Source organism: Panicum hallii, chromosome 9 (genome assembly GCF_002211085.1).
Source record: "Panicum hallii strain FIL2 chromosome 9, PHallii_v3.1, whole genome shotgun sequence".
NCBI lineage: Eukaryota > Viridiplantae > Streptophyta > Magnoliopsida > Poales > Poaceae > Panicum > Panicum hallii.
In genome coordinates, this window is record NC_038050.1 from 41,312,546 (window position 1) to 41,335,025 (window position 22,480).

The 22,480-nt window shown below is 43.6% G+C and overlaps 1 pseudogene; it reads right to left on the bottom strand.

Annotated features, from left to right (window-relative positions):
• Positions 1 to 1,922: 1,922 nt before the first annotated feature.
• Positions 1,923 to 4,812, bottom strand: LOC112873058 (annotated as a pseudogene).
• Positions 4,813 to 22,480: the final 17,668 nt, after the last annotated feature.

Sequence of the window (22,480 nt, forward strand, 5' to 3'; positions counted from 1 at the left end):
GAACCATAAAGTTCAACATTTAGATGCTCTCACCGGTTTCTTTTCTCATTAATTGTTTAATTAGAATAATTTGTACATAGACAATTATATACAAAATTTTAACTAAGTTGTACCTCATTTTTATATATGCAAATATAATATGACCTAATAATAATCTAGATATTTCTTTCAAAATATCCTTTACATCAGTTTTCTAAATTAAAGTAAATGAAGCTTATAGTTCTTTTGCCTCTTTATAACATAAATCTTCTGATAGCTGTTTCTTTTCTATCATAGCTTTGTTTTCCGTGTTTCTTTCATCCTCTTGACCGTAGCAATGAGTCCTATCTTTTTGTACGCTCTTTTAAAGTTTTCCTTTTGTTTGCTATATCTGTTCTTAGTTGTTCTTGTTTGTTTGCTTGCTTGTATGCTTCGGTCCGATGCTTGTGTGACGTTAGAAGGAGCGTGATCCAAGAGCTTTGAAGATTTAGAGTTTCAAGAATAAGAGTTGAAGACTCTGAGCAACTATTCTCTAAAAGAAAGGCAAGTGTATCCGTAATCATTCTTTTGTCCTAATAATCACAATAAATATAACTTTTCTTATGCATGCATGTGTCCTAGTTTTGATGGATCCTAATTAAGGATATACCTAGTCTTTATGATCATTCCTTGTCAACATGGGTTTTACCTTTATGTTGGGTAGCTATTGCTTAGTTGCTATAACTGGTTTCGGTTTGGGAATAATACATAATCATGATGACAATGATGATGATACTACACCTATTTTATCCATGTACATGCTCTTTGTGTTGTTAATCACAAGAACATGGAGAACCACTCAGGAAAACAGTGCAACCACAATATTATATGGCTCTGATCTTGGCTAATTAATTAGAAATACTAGCTTATGACGATCTTACCGAAAGGGTAAGAGGGGTTGCATCGTTGGGGTATTGCTCGGTCCTCTTGAGGGTATGATATGTTCCTGGTTAAGGCGTCTGCCTCATTAGAGAGAGTTATGACCGCTTTAACTTAAAATCTTAGCGGATTGTCATAAGTTAGGGAATCTTTATAAAGTCCTCGTAGTGAATCACTTGCCACTCACCTCGGAAGTGTTTAAGAGGCTAGCTACCTCGGGCAAATTAGGAGACACAAATTGTGGGTAAAGTGTACAACTTCTATAGAGTGAAAACTGATATATCAGTCGTGCTCACAGTTACACTACAAGAAATCCTTTAATCTGTGACGGACCAAATTCGTCATGGATTAGCAAAAAAACGTCACAAAACCCTGATTGTGAAGTTTTTTGCGTTTGTCATGTATTGAGCGTCATGGATTGCATCTGTGACGTTTTGCATGTAACTGTCACTGATTACACTAATCTATGATGTTTCTTAAACGTCACAAATTGCCTTGAGCCCACCCCAACCTAGCCCAGGCCCAAACTTTATGACAAAAAAAACGTCACGAATTAGTGCCACGTAGGATTATATTGGGCTTAGCCCAATAACTCAAAGGTTTTTCAGCCCATTTTCTTAATTTTTGACCAGGCCCATTAGTGCCATTTTATATTACTTTCAATCCAATTCAAAATCTGGTCCAATTTGGCCCAATTTAGTTCAGCCCACCAAAAAAATTCATCAAATTCAATTCAGCCCATTTTCAAAATTATTAATTCAGCTCAAATCATACCACATTCATACATCAAACCTTATAAACATGGAAAAACAACAATGCTCATATATCAAATATAGCAATATAGATTCCATCCATCACATACGACATCCAAGTTAGGCATACGACATCAACAAATGTCTAGCATATGCATCTTGCATTAGCAAGCATGAAAGAGCAAAAGTATTATAACTACTTCATCTATTAACAAAATGCATGCAGCTGTTGCAGCAACAAAACAAATGTCTAAGTCCCACCATAGCATTCGCTCAAGTTGACTTGATCTGACTTAGCACGAGCTGGAGCTTTGCTTCCATCTCAGCTTGTTTCTTCTTCATTTCATCTTGCTCTCTAATTCTTCCCTGTTCTGTTTCTTTCACTTGCTTTGATAGCAAATCCAATTGTTCACGTTGGGCATCAACAACAGCTCGAAGGTCACCATTTGCCCTTTTCTCCACTTCAAGTTGCGCTTCGATGCTTCTTATGCTAGGCCTAGAGCATGCATTATGAATCCCAATATTCTTTAGAAATGAACTCTTCTTTGTTTTCTCAGCAAGCACATCAGCAACAACCTTAGTAGGAGACAAAGATTGTTCACCTTCTCTTGATGCAGACAATCTAGTTTCCATTTCAGACTGAAAATGCAAGTAGCAAACATGATCATTGATCTTGAGAGAGCATTATAAGAATTTAAAGCAGCAGTTTTGAATGATACTTAACTATGGCTAATTGTACATCAAGTGTGAACCCTTTCTTTTTCTTGCTATAGTGACACTCCTTGAACAACTCCAATGCATCAGGTTCATGATCAATATATTTGTCTCCCTAGAAAAGAATGCAGTAATAACATATTCAGCAGGTTTCTCTTCAAAAGAATAACAATTTCAGCAAGTTGACATGATAGTAGCAAAAAGGAATTACAGGTTGACGTATGGCTTTCGGGCAGGACTAAGCATGAACTTGACATATGAAAGCATTTAAATTTACAACACATGGTAGTTTAGACATTAACATAACAACTCAGCTCATTTCAGCCCAAACACAAACTATTAGAAATATTTTTTAACCTCGTCTGCAGCTACCTCATAAAATATCACAAAGCACTGCAAAGTGCATAATTTTTGTTCCACAGTCATGCTGAAATATAGAACAGAAAAAATATAAATACATATGTAACTTACCAAATTTTCTACATGAACTGGGTAACTACGAGAACCAGTTGTGTGGTGGTGCTTCACATTAGATCGGCTGTTTTTGTTCTTTTGACATGTCTCCTATATAAAAAATCAGAATACATGTAAGTCATGTGTCAATTCAATACATATGAGGTAGGATTTAGGTTTTTAGAAAGGAATGTACCATCTTTTTTGGTCTCTTCCAAGATTCTACAAGATCATTCCATTGTTCATCAGTCATTGATTTGATAGGAGAAGATTTGCTCACCAAATGCAATGGAAAAGGATCAAAATATTGCTTTTTAAGCCTGTGAAGTTGTTGACGGATTGCATTCTTCATCATGGCAGAACAAGCTTTTTGAACAGATGCATCATTGGTATTGATATCAAACTTTGCCTATTAAAAAAAGAAGAATGTGTGAAAAAATCAACAATTTATAGCCACTCAATGAGATAGGAAGACCTAGATAATGCACTTTAAGTGTTCCTCTAAATTGTTGTAAAAGAGCAGAATTCTTCTTATAATCCTTCCAATGCTTTAACACCGGCATATGGTTCCTGACTGCAATATTTCATTCGGTTGCAAACTTAGCAGCTGCAAAAGGTGCCATGGGCCTTATCCCCCCTTCAGGAATAACAATTTGTAGCTTCCCATGCATAGCTCGACTCATCTTCTCAAGATCATGTCCCATATTCACTCCTCTCTCCCTTCAATCATTTTCAACAAGTTGTACATCTACATAGAGATAGAATTAGTAAGATGAATTGAGCATGGATCAAGCATGAGATGCAAAGTTCAATTGCGAAGCAAAAAACACATGATATGGTAGATAGATTGATATACTATTACCTTCATTAGTTATCTCATTCTGGACACCAAGATTAGTAGTAGCCTCACCTCCAATAGTCATGTTATCCTCAATCTGGACATGTCCATTATCTAAAAAATGGTAGCCAATAAGAACAATCATCATTCACTTCACTAAGCGCTAAATAGAATGATAGCCAAAAATTATTACCTTCGTTACCCATCTGGTTGTGCCCATCAGAGGGAGCAATGGCATGAAGTTCATTAGTCATGTGGTTGTTATCATCAAAAAGGGCAGGTACATTAGCTGAAAAAATGGCAGCATGTAAAAATGCAGTCATCATGCAATCAATGCTAATATAATAAGAGTAAGAAACATGATAGTTAAACTAGCCTTCAGTTGTAGCATGTGTGTGGCCATCAAAGTTGCCAACTTCTTCAACTTGGCTGCCATGTGATAGAGATGAAGATGGCACAAAGATTTCATTTGGTGCCAAACTTGCATCACGATAGGAAGTTGTTTTCTTGGACCTTGTACTTCTAGTAGTTTGTGGCTCTGCAAAAACTCTTTTTGAACGAGTCTTGATTGCTTCGGGATGCATAGCAGCAGTTTTTTTGTTACAACCCTTCAAACCATTCCAAAAATGGAAGCATAAATCAATCAATAAATTGGACAAGTAGATTTAGCAAGCAAACAGCATGTTAATTTGTAATAAGATAGGAGGAATTAGCACCTCAGGAGTATCATTGTCAAGCAGATCCTCCTCATCAGTGTCATTATTTGTCGGATCATACTCATCCTCGGAGTTTTCTCTATTTCTGCAATTTAGCTTATTCTTCTTGTGAGCAATAGAATTTGCATTTGAAAGCACATCGACTAGATCATGAATTCCAAATTCTTTTAGCCTTGCTTTGTTCCTCATACATTGTTGGAGGCGCTCCACTTCATATGGATGCAATGGTTGTTCTGACGTCACGAAAAAATGAGCAACAGATTACTATTGATAACACTGCTTGCCGCATTACATGATTTTGAAATTTCTAACAGCACATGCAAAATATTCACATAAACAGGAAATATATTCAGAAGAGAGATGAGTAGAGGACGGCACCTGCCGCTACTGGTCGATGTTTTTGTGGTTTCTTGGCTGGAAACTTTGCACGACCAGGAGCCATCTTGCCCAATGCTGGATGGAAAACATAAAGTAATGTTAAATGCAAACAAAAAATATAGAAAGCTACTTTAAGAAAAAAGCTTGTAGTAAATAGCAAAGCTGAACACAAATAGTACTTGTTTATTTTACTGCATGTTCATAGCATGATCCAGTATATTTTATTATTCCATTTATTGTAAGTCGAGAAGCAGGAGGAAAACACAAATAAGCATAGCATCAGATAGCTAATCACATGCAGTACCTAGAAAAGCCTATTGGAACTTAAGTACAAGGTGCTGCTTACATCATACAATCTTGACAGAAAAAAAGCATAGTCAAGATTAGTTTTAGAATAAAAAGGAGGGGGCACACAGCAGAAAAGAACATCACAAGCATAGTCACACCAATCGTAGAAGGGGGAGGGGCACAGCTCCTTGCCCTCACCAATCGTAGCAGGGGGAGGGGCGTGGATCCTCCTAGACCTCACCAAGCAACAGCAACATGAGGAGGTGAGCAGCAGGACTCAAACGACAGGAGCAGGAGGCAAACAGCAGGATTCAACCAATTGGATGGATTTGGGAGGGCGCAGCTCCTTACCCTCACAAATTGTAGCAGGGGGAGGGCGTGGATCCTCCTAGACCTCACCAATCAACAGCAACATGAGAAGGTGAGCAGCAGGACTCAAACGACAGGAGCAGGAGGCAAACAGTAGGATTCAACCAATTGGATGGATTTGGGAGGGCGCAGCTCCTTACCCTCACAAATCGTAGCAGGGGGAGGGGCGAGGCTTCTCCCAGCCCTCTCCAATCGACGGCAGCATGAGGAGGTGAGCAACAGAGGTGAGCAGCCTACGAGGGGCGCGCCTCCCAACCCTCTCCAATCGCCGGCAACACCACGAGGCGAGCTGCAGAGGTAAACCGGCCTTAGGAGGAGGATCGAGGAGACGAGCTGCAGCTGGATGGATGGATTTGGGACGAGGAGGCGAGCTGCAGCTGCAGAGTCATGTGTGGTTGGGACTGGTAAATATATCCGCACCTGAATTCTGAGGCGGGATAAGATTTGGGCTAGGCGGGAGGTGAATTTTGACGAGGCGGGATGAGATTTGGGGCCACGCGGGAGGCGGGACTGTAGGCAGTGATATTTTGGGAAGGTGGGAAAAATGAATGTTGTTTGATGCGTGGGCTCTCAATTTGTTTTAACAACGTACATATAAACTTTTGATTTAAAGAAGAGGCAATATATACTTCAAAATAATTGCATCCTTTTTTGGTTAAGTCACCAAATACCAATATGGATGAGCATTATCACAATTATTATGTTTTATAAGGAACATATATGATTAAATTGTCTCATGTCCACCTCGATTAGTTATTGTGGTAGCAATCGAGGTGTTATGCCCTCCACTAACTATACCATGGTAGGAACAATTTAACGGTCACATTCTTCATTGATAACAAGAGTAAGACAATTTGAACTAACAAAAAGTGGATATAACATGAATTGATACATGCATGATGAATTTCACTTTAAATTGACACACAACTTAATTAAGAGTAAAGGGAATTTGAATTCACACATACGTGAACTAAAGGTATGTTGACTTAGTATGTTGAAAGACTACCAATTTGAAATCACATATCCTTGGAGTAAGAGTGTACCAATTTGAATTCGCACATACTTGAATTAAGAGTTGTTCGATTTGAATTCACCATAATTGAAATAAAGGGTAAGCTAATTTGAATTCACACATACTTGAATTAAGAGTAAGGCAATTTGTTTTATAAAAAAATCAATGAATTTGGCAAAATTTATACTCTATAAAATAATTTCTTCATTTTGGACTCTATAAAGTTTTGGCAGCATATCCCTTTAAATGTTTAAAATTTTATAATTTGGCAGCATGTTGCTTTAAAATTTTCAAATTTTATAAAATTTGGCGGCATGTTCCCTCAAATATTTTAAATTTTACACAGTTTGCATCATATCCATATGACAATAATATTGTGCAGCACAAACTCAATTCCATAATAATAATATTGTGCAGCACAAACTCAATTCCATGAAAATACAACATTAGAAGATACAACTTGCTGCTCTAGTGCTCCTCCATATTTCTACCAGGAGCTCTACCCTTGCAAGCTTCTATGTTCTAAATTGGAAATGGCTATTGGTTATCACTGTCAACCTCATTTGTGGCACCTTCTTCGGCATCACTGCAGTACTCAACAATTGTGACATCTTCTTCTTCACTATCACTCTCATGCACTTCTTGATATTTTCCTTTTAATAATTTTTCCATTTCAGCAGCTTCAATATTAAGACCTTGTTCATCATCTCTACTTAAAGGCTTCTCATATACAATGTCAGAAATCCTTTGCCGGATACCATTCTCTTCACAGCACTCATCTTCTTGATGTGCAGGAGCATTATGTTGTGTAGCTTCATTTTCACTCACATTATAAAGATGCCTATGCTCAAACGTCTGAACAACATGCCAACTTTTACCCAATTTTGTGTCTGCCAAATAGAAGACCTTCCTTGCTTGAGTGGCCAGAATATAGGGATCATTTTTGTACCATAGACTTCCAAAATTAATGCTTTTAAAAAAGCCATCATCTTTAAGTTCAGTCCTCTTCCCGTCCAATTTAAACCAGTCACATTTAAATAAAACAACAGATCTATCATCAAAATTATAATTTAACTGAATGATCTCTCTTAAGGTTCCAAAAAAATCAATTTCCTGACCTTTATATGTACCTGGTGTCATTACTCCACTATTTTGTGTCTTTCGATGTTTGTCACGATCAACAGTGTTAAACCGCACTCCATTCACTATGCATGAGGAGTATTTTCTAACTCTGAAATCAGGACCACAAGCCAAGGAAAATAGATCATCATCAACCTCTTCACGATTTATATTCCGCAACCTCAGGATCTGCCACATGCAACACAGACATATCAGACTCTATAGCTCAAAAATAGCATAAAAAGATTTGAATTACAACTAACATGGTTCCTGAACCAAGTCTGGAATCCGTGCTGCAAAGTTCTTTCAATGTTAGGCAGCCCTTCCCTCTCTAATTCATCTCTGAATATTATGCAATTTAGAAACAATGATAGCATACCTCATATATATTTGTCGAAGGTAGCTTGTAAAACTATGAATACAATAAAGAATATACCATACCATACCATTTGATCACATACCTCACATATTTGTCAACTTGACTACAATTGTTCAGAACATACCATACCATTTGATCAATGGCACTATCATCATACACTAGTTCACAAGCAGAGGTGAAATTAACTCCATGTCCAAAAACATCAACATTGTAGGCTTCCTCATTAGAGAACCCTTTATTTCTTGATTCCCGATTAAATCTTATTTCTACATCGTCCATGTATTTAGAGCAAAATGTCAAGCACTCATCTGCAATATAAGCCTCAGCAATTGAGCCTTCTGGTCGTGCCCTATTCCTCACATAGCGCTTCAAAGTATACAACCGCCTTTCAGTTGGGTACATCCAACCATATTGCACAGGACCTCGCAGCAATGCCTCATCAGGTAGATGTACAGCTAGGTGTACCATCACATCAAAGAAAGCCGGGGGAAATATTTTATCAAGTTTTACCAAAAATATTGGGATTTCTTTCTTCATTTCAGCCAACACATCCTTGTTAAGAATTCTGCTGCACAAGTCCCTAAAAAATTTGCCCAACTCAGCTAGAGCCTCGTAAATATCCCTGTCCAAAAATCCTCTCATGGCAGCTGGTAATATTCTTTGTAGAAGAATATGACAATCATGTGTTTTGAGCCCTTGTAACCTGGTTCCCTCAGCATTTACACATCTTGATATGTTGGAGGCAAATCCATCTGGAAACTTCACCTCTCGTAAAAAATCACAAATGTCTTGTTTTGTTCTGTGGACAAGGTGTATCTTGCATGAGGCATCTCATATGAATCTCCATGCTCTCTAAATTGTAGCTCCTTTCGAATACCCAAATCTTTCAGATCAAGCCTAGCTTTAACTGTGTCCTTTGTCTTCCCAGGTATATTGAGAATTGTCCCAATCAAGTTCTCGCATATATTTTTCTCAATATGCATGACATCAAGATTATGTCTCAGTTTCAAATTCTTCCAATATGGTAACTTCCATAAACTAACCATTCGACTCCAAACTACCACCTCATCCTTGTCCATATCAAAATGCTTTCTTTTCCTATTTCCTTGTTGCTTCCTAGGCCTAACATGTTTAACTCTCTCTAGTTCAGCCATCAACTCTTCTATAGAGAATTTACTTGGCGGATCATTGCTTTCATGAAGACCAACAAATTCATTATTTCTACGCAAGCGATGTCCCATTGGAAGGAAATAAAAATGCCCAAAATAACCAATTTTGCTCCTCAATCTGTATGAAAGAGGGTGCTTGTCACAATGAATACATGCAAAATAGCCTTTTGTTGTATGCCCTGAAAGAGTGCTCAAAGCTAGGTAATCGTGGATGCACCATAAAACTGCAGCATGAAGGTTAAACTTTTTTCCACTTAGAGCATCATAAGTACGTACACCTATCCAAAGCTCAAGTAAATCTTCTATAAGAGGTTCTAAAAATACATCAAAGTCCTTTCCAGGTGATGCAGGACCAGGAATAAGCAAAGCCATGATGAAATTTGTCTCATCCATACACATCCAAGGTGGAAGGTTATATGGCACAACAAGTACAGGCCACATGCTGTATTTGGTGTTCTTTTCTAAAAAAGGGTTAAATCCATCAGTAGCTAGTCCAAGTCTAAGGTTTCTAGCATCTTTTGCAAAATCTGGATATTCTCTATCAAAATCTTGCCATGCCTCACCATCAGCAAGGTGACTCATTTCCTTCTCCTTAGGATTTCGCTTTAGCTTGTGCCACTGTGCTTGTTCTGCTGCTTCTTTGTTCACAAACATCCTTTGTAGCCTAGGTATTTCTGTGGGATCTTCTTTCTTTCAGCATCAACCCATCTTGAGAGACCACAAACAAGGCAATTGTCAAGCTTGGCATATTTCTTTCTGAAGAGCACACAATTATTGTAGCACACATGTATTGATTCATACCCAAGACCTAATTCCTTTAAAAGAGTCTTTGCTTCATAATATGATTTAGGGAGTGTATTGCATTCTGGGAAAGCATCAGACAAAAGCTTTAATATTGCTGAAAATGCAGAATTGGATATCCTATAAAATGACTTCATGTGTAGAAGCTTTACCACAAAGGTCAACTTTGAAAATTTAGTACAACCTGGATAAAGTTGACGCTTGGCCTCTTTCATCACTATTTTGAAAAATGACCCATTGTCACTAGGTTCTGCATCATTCTCATTTTCACCATCTTCTTTATCTTTCTCTGCGTTGTGTAAGTCTTGTAACAACTCATTCAAATTACCATCACTATAGTTGTCGTGCTCATTCATACCCAACTCTTGTAAAGAATCATATTCGTGCACCTCAACAGAATGCTCATTAGCATAGACATCAAAGTTCTCTCCATGATGAATCCATCGAGTGTATGTACTTTGCATGCCATTCATCAATATATGCCTCTCCACAAGAGCTTGATGCTGGTACTTCTGATTAAGACATCTACTGCATGGGCATAAAATTTCTTCATCCTCTCCAAATTTCCCATGAATGAAGCTCATAAATTCTTTGACACCGTTGATGTAATCTTGAGAAAACAGTCTTGCATGCACCCAACTTCTATCTATCTAATCAAGCATTGTAAAGAAACTTAAATCAACAAGTCTACCTCTGGATATATAAGCTAAATGGAAGTATAGGTTATAGTTATTGAAGAAAAAGTACCTTGGCTGCCAAATTTGTGCAGAGAAAACAATGTAATGATCAGTTCAAACACATTCCCCTGGGTCGCATTTAGAAACCCATCAGCTACAACCAAAATTTTTATAAAGTTCAGTAAGCATTTGCAGTGATCCAAGAATGCATAAACAACAGTAACTGTATGCAAGCAAAATTGTTTGTACTAGGCCTATTAGACTCAAAACAAACACTCATGCCTGCAGATTGCAATGTTGCACCTATCCAACGATTACAATCTTCAATCTTTTCCTAGACGGTCTCTACTAGCGACAACAGCATCTATACTACTAATACAAAGATTCAATGTCTGAACCAATGAATCATTCCATCAGCAATATATTTACTCAAAGTACAGGTGAAACATACAAAGATTGCGTACCTGGGGGCTGGAGCAGGGGAGAGGAGAGGAGCTCTGCAGGAGGCGTGTGGAGATGAGCTCTGCAGGACAGGGCGAGCACCGGCGGAGGCCACCTGCGCCTGCCGCCTGGGGAACCACCGATGGAGGCTGCCTGCCCCTCGATGAGCAGAGTAGGACGCCCGCAGATCAGAGGAGATGAGCGCCTGGGTGAGCAGAGGCGACGACAGGAGAGGAGCTCGGCCAGCAGAGGGGAGGAGCGCGCGGTGGAGCGCCCCTGCGCCTGCCACCTGGGGAACCGCCGATGGAGGCCGCCTGCCCCTCGGTGAGTAGAGGAGGACGCCTGCAGAGGAGATGAGCGCCTAGGTGAGCAGAGGCGAGGTGAGGAGAGGAGCTCGACCAGCAGAGGGGAGAAGCGTAGTGGAGCGCCCCTGCACCGGGCAAGACAATCGGGAGGCGGCGACAGCTGAACCTCGAAGGCACCAAGGTGCTTGCAGGCAAGATTTTGCATCAATGGCGGCCGTCGTCGCGGCACCGGAGGCTTTAGGAGTGACGGTGCATGAAGATGGGGAATGGAGCGGAGCCTATCTGCTCGATTGGGTCTGGAGCTGTTAAATGACTAAATAATAACTGGATAAATAAATCCGAGACATCTATTTTTCACAACGATGCAAGTGTCTCAGCGGTTAAGTTGCGTGGAGATGTTTCCTGAGGTTGTTGGTTCGATTCTCCGCATGGCTTTGCTTGTTTTATTTTTCTCCATTTTTATTATTAAGATAAAACAAACATGGCGTGCCGTTTAGACCAATGCTGGAGGCTGACTGAGTGGTAAAGTGCGTCATCTCCTTGGATAAAGTTGCAGGTTCGAATATCACTTGAGAAATTTTTATTTTTATTAGGCCTGCGTGATGTTTAGGAGTTTGTTTAGATCTGCAATCAATTATAGTCTCATTTTTTTATTTTTTTGAGTTTTTAAAACCAATATCTTAAGAGATCAAATATTGTAATGGTTTTAATCTTGGATCCAACACTACCATGACAAATTCATGTTTGTCACCATGGTATTAGTATAGATGAGCAAATCCATGATGTTTTCATACTAGATTATGACGGTTTTGACTATTTCATCATAAATTATGGGCTGGGTAGCCCGCCAATGCAAATATGTGATGAAAATTTGATAATCGTCATTGATGGTACCATATTCATGACGATTTGTCAATCCGTCACCACAAATCCATCACAGATTGAAGTATTTCTTATAGTGTTAAGAGCGGCTTGGGCCCTCATATGATAATTGAACTTGAAGATAAATTAAATCGTGGACCATATTTATGGTTGTGGTTATGCTTGTGCTATATCTCTTCTATTTTTTTAAATATGGATTTTGGTACGAACTTATACCTTAGTAATCAGGTGCTAATAAAATTTGACCAACTAAAATTGCTTATCGCAGTAAGCCAGTCAGCTTTTCCCACCTTTTGGTCTTCATGTCATATAATTCCCAACACTTGCTGAGTACCAACCATAAGTGTACTCACACTTGTTATAATTGCTACTCAGAAGAAAAAGTTGATGTGAAGTCTGTTGAAGATGGTGCTGAGTTCTAGGCCCACGCGTCCCCGGTCGATTGCCTGTGAAGTTTGGAGTCTTCATTTTCAGGATAAGTTGTATAACTCTGATAATCTTTATAGTCTTTTAACTCTTTTTTCGTGATATTATTCACTGATGAAGTCACTATATGTATGGAACTTGATCCTGGCATACATATAGTTATGCATTTGGTTTTGTCCTTAAAATCGGGTGTGACAATCACACCAAACAGTAATTAAGCCATAAATTAGTACACAAATTTTTAAAAGTAAAACATGGATGAATATAAGTTTATCTTATAAAGCCACTTCATCCAAGGAATTCAACATCAAAACCTCTCCCTTGTATCAAAGCCTGATCTCAAGGAAGAAACTTTTCCAAGTGCTCATTTACAACTATATATGAGACTTTGCCGGAGCTGAATCTGTATGAGACAGTTCCAATTTCCAATTAGTAATTTCTAAAGATGCCATAAAATTTCAATTTTTTTTCCAGAATCTAAAACCAAAGTTATGAGATCCGGACAACTCTATGAAAGGAATCGGTGCTCGTAGCCTAAGAGAGGGAGGGGGTGAATTAGGAAAACTTAAAACCTTAACCTATAGCTCAAACTAGTTTGCATCAAATATAAACTAAAACATGCTATCTAGATGTGCAACTAAGGTTCATCTAGTGTGAAACCCTCATCCCAAATAAATTTTGCAATCTATAGCTAATTCTAGCAAGACACTACACTAAGAAAGTAAATGTACACAAGTTGCAACAGTAATACGGAAACGTAAGGAGGAGGATGAGGGGAAGCAAACTCTTGACATGATGATGTATCGCGTGGTATCGGTAGACACTAAGACATCTCTAATCCACATTGTTGAAGCACTCACAAAGAGTATTGCTTCCCGATCACCAAGTCTCTTTCAGGACTCCCCTTGACTTGCCACAAAGGCTCGGCCACTAAGGCTAATGCTAAGTCCCCTGGTCACTTTGATGCCGCCTTCACTATGGAGGTTCCTATGAAGGAGGGGTCTCATCCTCCCCCGCACAAAGTTGACGTCGCCGCTCCACACCAAGCCGGAGGGTCGAAAACTTGCTGACGAGTCACAAAGACTCTAAGTAGCTGGCACACCAAGATTACAGTGATGGTTCACTCTAGAACCATGCACAAGACGGCAACACCTTGCTCTCTCGCTCTCTCTAGAGCTAGCCTAGCATTAACACTCTCAAAGCTTTCGCTAAAGCCTATGGATGTGATCAATAAGCACTTGGGTGGCTTGGAGACCTTCTTCAGAGTCTAGTTGCTTCTCACGAACTCCTAGCCGTTGCATGCTTTTTTCGTAAAAAGCTGAAAGCGTCGGTTAAACCGGTCACATGCGTCGGTTTAACCGGTCACTCTGAAGTTGCATGCTAGCCATTGATCTTCTTTCTGCTACATCTTCTTTTGCTTGCATCATTGCACCGATGACTGTCAGACCCAGGACTACGAGATTGTGTACATAACATAGTTCATACAGGAATAGGGGATAGTGTTGGTGTTTAACCGGCTGCCCACCGAGGGGTATATCCAAGGTGGTAAGTTTTGGGTGAGGAGACACCGAGATCAGGAACTCGAAGGTGCAAGGAATACAAAGCTTAGATAGGTTCGGGCCGCAAAGCGCGTAACACCCTACGTCCTGTATGGTGGTTTGTATTGCCTTTGGTGTAGAATGACCTAGCGATCGTGTTTTGAGAGGGGCCCCTATCCTCCCTTATATATCCAAGAGGCCAGGGTTACAAAGATACTAACCAACACCAGCTAAGGAATCATACCAGAACATGTCTCGGGTAGATCCCTTCTGTATCGGTTAGCTCTATCTCCTACTTAAACGGGATAAATAAGAGACAAATGAGATGAATAAGAGATAAGATGGACTTAATCTCTTAAACCTCTTTAAACTACATTATGTACACAGCCCCGTGGCCCCGAGTCTGACAAGCCCCTGAGCTCTTCGTAGCTGAGTACTGCAGGCTTATCGAGTACTTTCAAAGTAGTCTTCGACTTCTTTTAAAGCTTCATCCTGAAGTCCTTCTTTGAGTACTTACTTACTCTTTCAATTAAATTTGAAAAAATAAGTAGCCGGTGCCACGTATCCCGCAGCCCCCGAGCCTTGAATCCAGATCCCCTAAATTTGGAGATAAGGATCCAAAAGCCGTGGCATGCAGGCAAAAAATGTCAACTTGATAAATTACCAAAATGATGATACAAATGATGGAAATTAGATCATGAATTCAAAAAGCCCTTTTTACAGGCTTATGAACCCTGAAGAAATGATTAATCGAATATGTAATCCAAACAGTCCACCAAATGACCCCTCATCTTCAGAATATTCCCAAAAACGACTCTTGAACTTCGGAACAGTAAACTTTTCCCCAACCGCTGGTTATTTAACCCCGCTGCAGCAGTGAGAAAAACTGTACTTCCAATCTGCAATCTGCCCAAAGCCATAAAAATCCCCAAATTGAGCCGTGCACCCGCCGCCACCCTCCCGGCGAAATCCTTCCACCCAGATCTCCCCGCCCCTCTCCCCGCAACCCCCGAGCGACTCGTGGCGAGCGGATCGGAGATGGCGCCCAAGAGATCAGAGCTCGAAGGGAAGAAGAAGGAGGCGCAGCCACCAACCAGGGAGTGGACATACAGTAAGTGTTCCCCCCATGATCTTGATAGGCTAGTTTCCGAGGGGTTGGTGCAAGATAGGAATCTTGTCAACTGGCGCCCCTCTTTCCGTGAACCTTTCCCCATGGAAAATGTTGATGAAATCGTCACATTTTACCATTTTGTCGAACGGGGATTAGCCCTCCCCTCTTGTTCTTTCTTCCGCGGCCTTCTTTATTATTACGGGCTTGAGCTCCATCACCTCAACCCGAACTCCATCTGCCACATTTCGATTTTTATCTATTTCTGCGAAGCTTTCCTTGGAATCGAACCCCACTGGGATCTTTTCCACTTCCTCTTCCGCATCAAACCACAGCCCACCTCGAAAAACCTTTCCGTTGCAGGGGGCACCGGCATCCAACTACGCCAGCAGGCCGGTGACAAATATCTATCATACAAATTCCCCTCCAACCTTCCCGGGTGGAAAAATCACTGGTTCTATATCAAGAACCATGCCCCCCCAACTCCCAGCAAAATCAAACAATCTGCCTGTAGTGAGGCCGGAGTGGAATCTTGAATTTTCCGAGGCAGACATGGATCAAGTCGAGGAATTGCTAACCATCATAGAGGCGCAGAAGATGATGGGAGTGACCGAAGCTTCCGTCATGTTCTCCTTTTTCAAACGCCACGTCCAGCCGATCCAACAACGCCACCGACTTGGATTCGAGTACACAGGCTCTGCTGATCCTTCTCGCATGTGCGCAGAGGAACTATCAGACGAAGCCACACTCCTCCGAGTCCAGCAGGTGTTACTAGACGTGGACGCCATGCCTTACGTGCCTAAGTTGTTTTCCGCATGAAATCCACCCAAACCGGTGAGTATTTGACTACTTTTTGTTGAAGATGAACTATGTTCTCCCGCTGCTAACTGAAAATCTTCTGCTGGGACACACAAAACTATACCGCAGCTACCCGCCGCGACCCGACATCCCCCGACCGGACCACCTCCTCCCCAGCGCCGCTGTCGAAGCAAAGAGGGCTCGCATAGCCCAGGCTCTGCATAGCAGTGACTCCACGGAGGATGAGAGCCCCTTGGTGGAGAAAGAAGCCGAAGGAGAGGCGAAAGGGAACAACTCCTCCGAGCCAGCCGTGGAGTTGACCGAAACTCTACCTTTGGTACCGCAGGGTCGTCGATTGGTGCAGAAGCGGAAAGCTGAAGCAATCGAATCTTCCGGGTACTGACTTGCTGCTTTATTGTATTGCTGTATGTTGATATTGTGATGTGCTAACAATATCCACATGTAGTCCTTCCGCCTCATCCTCCAGGACCGAGCTCAAAGAAGTGGGAGCAGCACCATCAGCCACCACGACCATCACCATCGCCGTGGCGGGGACCGCGCCACCGGCTGGTGAAACCCCGCCACCGCTGACAGAAACCCCGCAAAGGGCCGTGCGGGTGAAAAAGGCCGTCAAAAAGAAATCTATATTGTGAGTTGACATCCGGTTGCATAATGAACATGCTGCTTTTTTCGACTTGTATGATGACTCGACGTTATCAGGGCCGCGAGCGCCGTGAACCTCCAGCTGGAACCAGCCATGACTACCCCAGCCCCCGGGTCATCGACCCGAGAAGAGTCTGCAAGTGCGGGGCCAGTCACGGCTGCGCTAGCCCCCGAGCCGTCAGCCCCAGAAGGGTCGACGCCCGCGGAGTCAGCCCCCGGGGCGGACACGACGCTGCCCGACTTGCCGCCTCCCGAGCTCCAGTAAGTCGAAGCCGAAGCTGGTGGTGAGGAACAAGTCAGAGTCCCTGTTGCCGCTCCTACGGATGGCGCAGGTGAGCATCTGACCACCCACGGGTAGCTGCCGAGATCCACGCGCCGTGTGCTGAAAACATTTGTAGTTGCAGGTACCCATCAGACGCCCCCGGAGGAAGCCACGGGAACCTCGAGGAGACCCGGTGAGTAGCTGGTGACCAGGTCCGGGTGTCGGGATGTCATCGCCACTGACCTGGTAGACGATCCGTTGCTGACGGACAAAAACATAGAGAAGTTCAAGAAGGCGTATGACTTTGCCTTGGTAAGACCTGGGTGCTTTTCTTGCTGGTAAACACTGTCGAGTTGCGTATCTAAGTCTCCTTCCTTATGCAGAATGTGATCACCCACTCCCAGAAGAAATCGGAGAGACTGAAAACCGTTGTGAGTGGTCACCAAGAACTTGCTGCCCTGGAAAAGCGCCTCGCCGATGAAAGAACAAAGAACTGCTCTCTCGAGAAAGCGAACTTCGAACTCCGAGAACAACTCGAGATGCAAAAGAGAGCATACCAAGAGCAGCTCAAAGAGCAGAAAAGAGTGCACCAGGGTAAGCCATTGCTTCCCTCGATGAAGCGTCCCCCCATCAGGGAAGACTTAAAAGTGTTACTTTATCAGTCCCAGGAGGCTGATAACACTTTTATTACATCAGATGGTACATCACCATACAACTCTACGCGGAAATGGGCAGCGAAACGCCACTATCGCGAGGATTACAACTAAAACCCACACTACTACACTGGCTATGAAAAGAGGGTCATCAGAGTCTGGCGCCATGCGGAACTCCGGTGGTGGCCCTAACCACAGGCAAGACTGGGTGCAGGACGAAACCCTACTCGACGTCTTCGGGGAGGTAGTCTGGGTCTTCTGCTGTAAGAAATAAAAATGGGGTGAGTACAAACGTACTCAGCAAGTCCAATCACACCCACGGGGGTTATATCGGAAATCAATGCACAGGACAGTCCAAGGACAGGGTTAGGGTCCATTTACGGAAAACTCAGTTATATGTAAGGGTTCATTTAAAAACAATTTTCAAAACAAGCTTTTAAGTACCAAAGAGTATTTGGTGTTGATCCACACAGAATCCAAGTCTTAAGCCGCTACGGACTTCCCGTCCGCCGTAGCACACGGCACATCCGCCGGACACTTTCCAAGCAACCCACACTAGCTTAACCCTTTCAGAGAGAAAACACTAGTTATGTGACCACACCATAACTTGCCCAATACCGTGGGCACGGCTATTCGAATAGATTTTAACTCTGCAGAGGTGTGCAACTTTACCCACAGGCGGGGTACCACAGCACGAACACCTTAGTGTTGGTGCAGATCCCAACAAAGCCATTACCCACCTTAGCTAGACCTGACTAGCCACCACGGGATCCATCAAGGGGTCATTCGACCTATCTCCGAGGTTTAACCGGGGCATAAGTCACACAGAGCTTATCCCTTCTCCTTGATGACCCATTGCTCTCGGCTCTCCTGATGGCTATTAGACTAACTAGTGGGATTTATGCTAAGCCGTTGCCCATACAACGGTCAAGTGGTTTGCACGACAGGAAGCTAGGTGAGATGACACATCAACTCGGTCCTTAGGGGTGACAAGATGGATATCTCCCTTCCTCGCTCAACCACACAGGTACGAGCACACCAATGGCAATTCACATAGAAATGCCATCCATCCCGTCTGACTCATCTTTCAAAACCACATTTTATCCCTTCCCACACGCACACATTTCTTTATAAAACCAGGTGGTCAAGGTATGGTTATCACAAACAAGGGTGGCTATCCTACCATGTTTTCAGCAAGCAAAACCATGCAATTTTATAAAACAGGCCACTGGGTTGTGTTTATAAAAACTAGGACAGAAACATGCATCAAAGTGCGGGATTGAACTTGCCATCATCAAATCCTTGCGGGAGGTCCTGATCGAAGCACTGTTCCTCGGGTTCGGGGTCGCAGAACTGGTCCTCGTTCACTTGGTCACAGTCGGGACCTTCCTCATTCACTCCGGGTCCTACGGCGCAAACAAACAAGCACACAATCAATCGAAAGAACTAAAAGTTTTTATCGTTGAGCTTGTATCGGAAATAATTTAGTTACCGAGATAGGGTTAATATTTTTGGGTGGTTTCATAATGGCATGGTTGGAACTATACTAGAAAGGGTGTGGTAAAGTTTCAGGTCGATCGGAGGTCGTTTGGCGCATAAAATGACGAGTTAAAGAGGGTTCGAGGGAGACAGGGGTTCAAGGGTTCATTTGTAACTAATTATGAAACGGAAAAGGACTTGGTTATAAATTCTAGAGACATTTGAGGCATAACAGAAAGATGCGAGGGTTTATTTGATATTAGGTTTATATGGTGGAGGGTGTATTTTGGATTATCAGAAAGGACAGGGTTTCTTTTGCAAAAGAATGTAATGGGTGAAAGGCTCTTGAGGGAATAGGGGAAAGGCAGGGGGCTTTGGGCAAATTTGCCCTCCTTCTTCCTCCTCCCGTTGACCGGAAACAGGGGAGGGGAGGGGGTTCGGGCGCTGGCCGATTCTGGCGGGCTAGGGCGCGGCGGCGGCCGGGGATGGGGGCAAAAGGGAGAGGGAGGCAAGGGGGTTTGATTCCCGGCCTCACCTCGGGCCGGGGCGGCGTGTGGGAGCGGGGCGACGGAGGCCGGCGGCGGCGGTCACAGAGGCTCGGCGGGGCGGTGCTAGGGCAATGGAGGAGGGGGGCTGGGCGTGCGGTGATGGTCGTGCGGGGCCCTATTTATAGGCGGGATGAGGCGGTGGAGGGGCGGCCGCGACGGAGGCCGGTGAGGAGCGCCATTAATGGCGCTTCGGTCGCTTGCGCTCGTCGCGATGTGACATGGCGGCGAGGGCGCTGGGCGTCGCACGTGGAGGAGGGCCGGGCGCTGTGCGGCACAGGGCGGGGAAGCGACGGCGCGCGCGGCGGGGCGGGACGCGGCAGCGGCGGGCGGCGCGGCGTCGCGGGTCTGGGCGCGCGCGTGCGCGCACGGCGCGGCGTGGCGCGGGCCAGGGGCGTGGTGCGGCGACGGGCGGCACGGCGCGGCGCACGGCCACGCGTTGCGCGTGCGCGTGCGTCGCGCACGGCCGGGGCAGAGCAGGCGCACGGCCCGGGCGGCACTCGGGCATGCGGCAGGGAAAGGAAAGAAAGAGAGAAGGGAGGAGGGGGAAAGAAGAAAGAAGGAAAGAAAAGGAAAAAAAAGGGAAGAAAGGAAAAGAAAGAAAGAAAGAGAAAGAGAGATTGGGGAAAAAGAAAAGAAAAGAAATGGGAGAGAGAAAAAGGGGAAAAGAAGAAGGAGGGAGAGAGAGGGGCGCGTCGGCGCCGATCGCGGAAAGGCGGTCGCGCGTGGTCGTCGGCCGCCGAGCGGTGCGGGATGGGATAGCGGCGATGCTAGCTCTTTTGCTTGTGATTTTTGGTGTGTAGCCTGGTTAAGTTTTAAGTGCTTGTGATTTTTGGTGTGTAGCCTGGTTAAGTTGTAAGTAAAGTTGTGTAAAAAACTTCACTTGCAGTACTGAACCCTAGCTTGAACTAATTTAAACTTATGCAAATCAAGCTTGAAATGGTTTAAATTTATTCAAGCATGTTACTAAGGTTTTCATGCTCAAATCTTTTTACCATGTGATGTTCTGTAATTGAGTAGTTCATAGTAAATCTTTCAAGAATTTATGACACTATTTTGCCTAAGGTTTGAATTTAAACTTAATTCAAATGCTTTAGTTTCTGTTTTCAGAAATTTATGAAAAATTCATAGTAAACTCATCTGTTAGAAGTAAGCTTACCACAAAAATTCAAGGCCATAGCCTTTGTGGATTTCAAAATTGTGACATTCAGGTAATTAGAAATATAGACACTAGATTTAGTGTGAAAAATGTATGCTTGCTATAGTATGTGTGTATAGTCCAAAGGAATAGGGGTATAATTGTAAATCTGTAAAATATAGGTCCTTTCGTGATAATTGGGTAAGAATGGGAGATAGCATTAAAACATAAAAAAATATAACACTAGGTGTCAAATTTATATTACCATAGGAAAGGAAGTGCAAAAGATAGGTTAAATCCTAAGAAGAATAGATCATTAAGTGAAAGCAAGGACCTAGATGTGATTAAAACAAAAATCATGGGTCCTTTTGTGCAAAATAGTTGAAATATAAAAATGACTTTTAGATTTACTTAGGGCCAAAATGTAAGAATGCTAGTCATCATGGCATCACATGAAAACTTGTAAACATACCCAAAATTACATCAAATCCACCTTGGTAAGGACAAAAGTAATTCAAATTCTACTTTTATTCAAAATTTAACATGTAAAGCTATAAGCTTTGGGTTTTTGACTTGAACCTTAAAGCAATATTGTAGGGTTTGAAAAACTCTCCAACTTTCATTTTGGGCTTTTCCTCATTAGACCTCTACATCAGTGGCAAAATTTAGTTTACCGAGAGGTCCCTGAGATTTCTGAGATTTCCAAATAAGCCCCCACGGACCCCTCCCCTCTCTTCTTCTTCCTCGGGCACGTGGTTCCCTGCTCTGCTCTGCCCCCCTGTCACCGATGCAGAGCACCACACCGCCGCCGTTGTGCTGCCACCGCCACTCCACCTCCTGCTGCCCCTCCCTCTACGCGTCGTTGCCCTCCTTCCCCGAGCCTGCTCCTCTTCCCTGACGCCCTCCTCCGCAGGTGCCACGGCCCCCTTGAGCTCACTGCCGATCGACACCTCGCCGCCACCGCGGCACGAGCCGAGCACCCTCTCCTGGCCTCCAACCTCCTGCCCTTAGGCTTCTTCAGTTTCTGCCCAACTCAATTGAGCTCTTTCCTCCTCCTACACAGCACTCCGAACCCCTAATCATCGCCGCCGCCCGCTCCTCCTTTCCGGTGAACTACTGGCCACCATGGGCAGCAGCCATCGGCCACCCATTGCCTCCACTGACTCCTCAACAAGCTTGCCCAACCTCTGCTCATGCTCCCCAGCCCCCAGCCGCCCTCCAATATCGATCGGAGCACCCTAGCCGACGATCGCCGTCCGCCGCCGCCTTCTGCTCACCGTGGACAGGCCGCATCACCCATCCCCGCACCACGACAACCCCCCAGCTAGACTCCTCTTGACCCCATGAAGCTCTACAACCCGTCCATTAGTTCCCTAGTGCACTGCATCGACTCCCCGACGCTCGCCGGCGTTTACCTCCGCCGCCATCATCACTGCTCCCGCCGGTTGCCCCTAATCCGAAGCTTATGTTCCCAATTGATTACACCAATACCTTCCCCACGACTCACTGGAGCTCATGTGCAGGTCCTTCATCGATGTCGGCCGCCGGAGCATCGCCGTTGTCGTTGACCCCTCCGCCGCCGCTTCGGGCTCTCGTCGAGATCCTCTTTCCCGACCACCTCTACCCTCGACAAGTGGCTCAATCTGACCGCCGTAAGCCCTTGAAGCTTCCCCTCCCCTC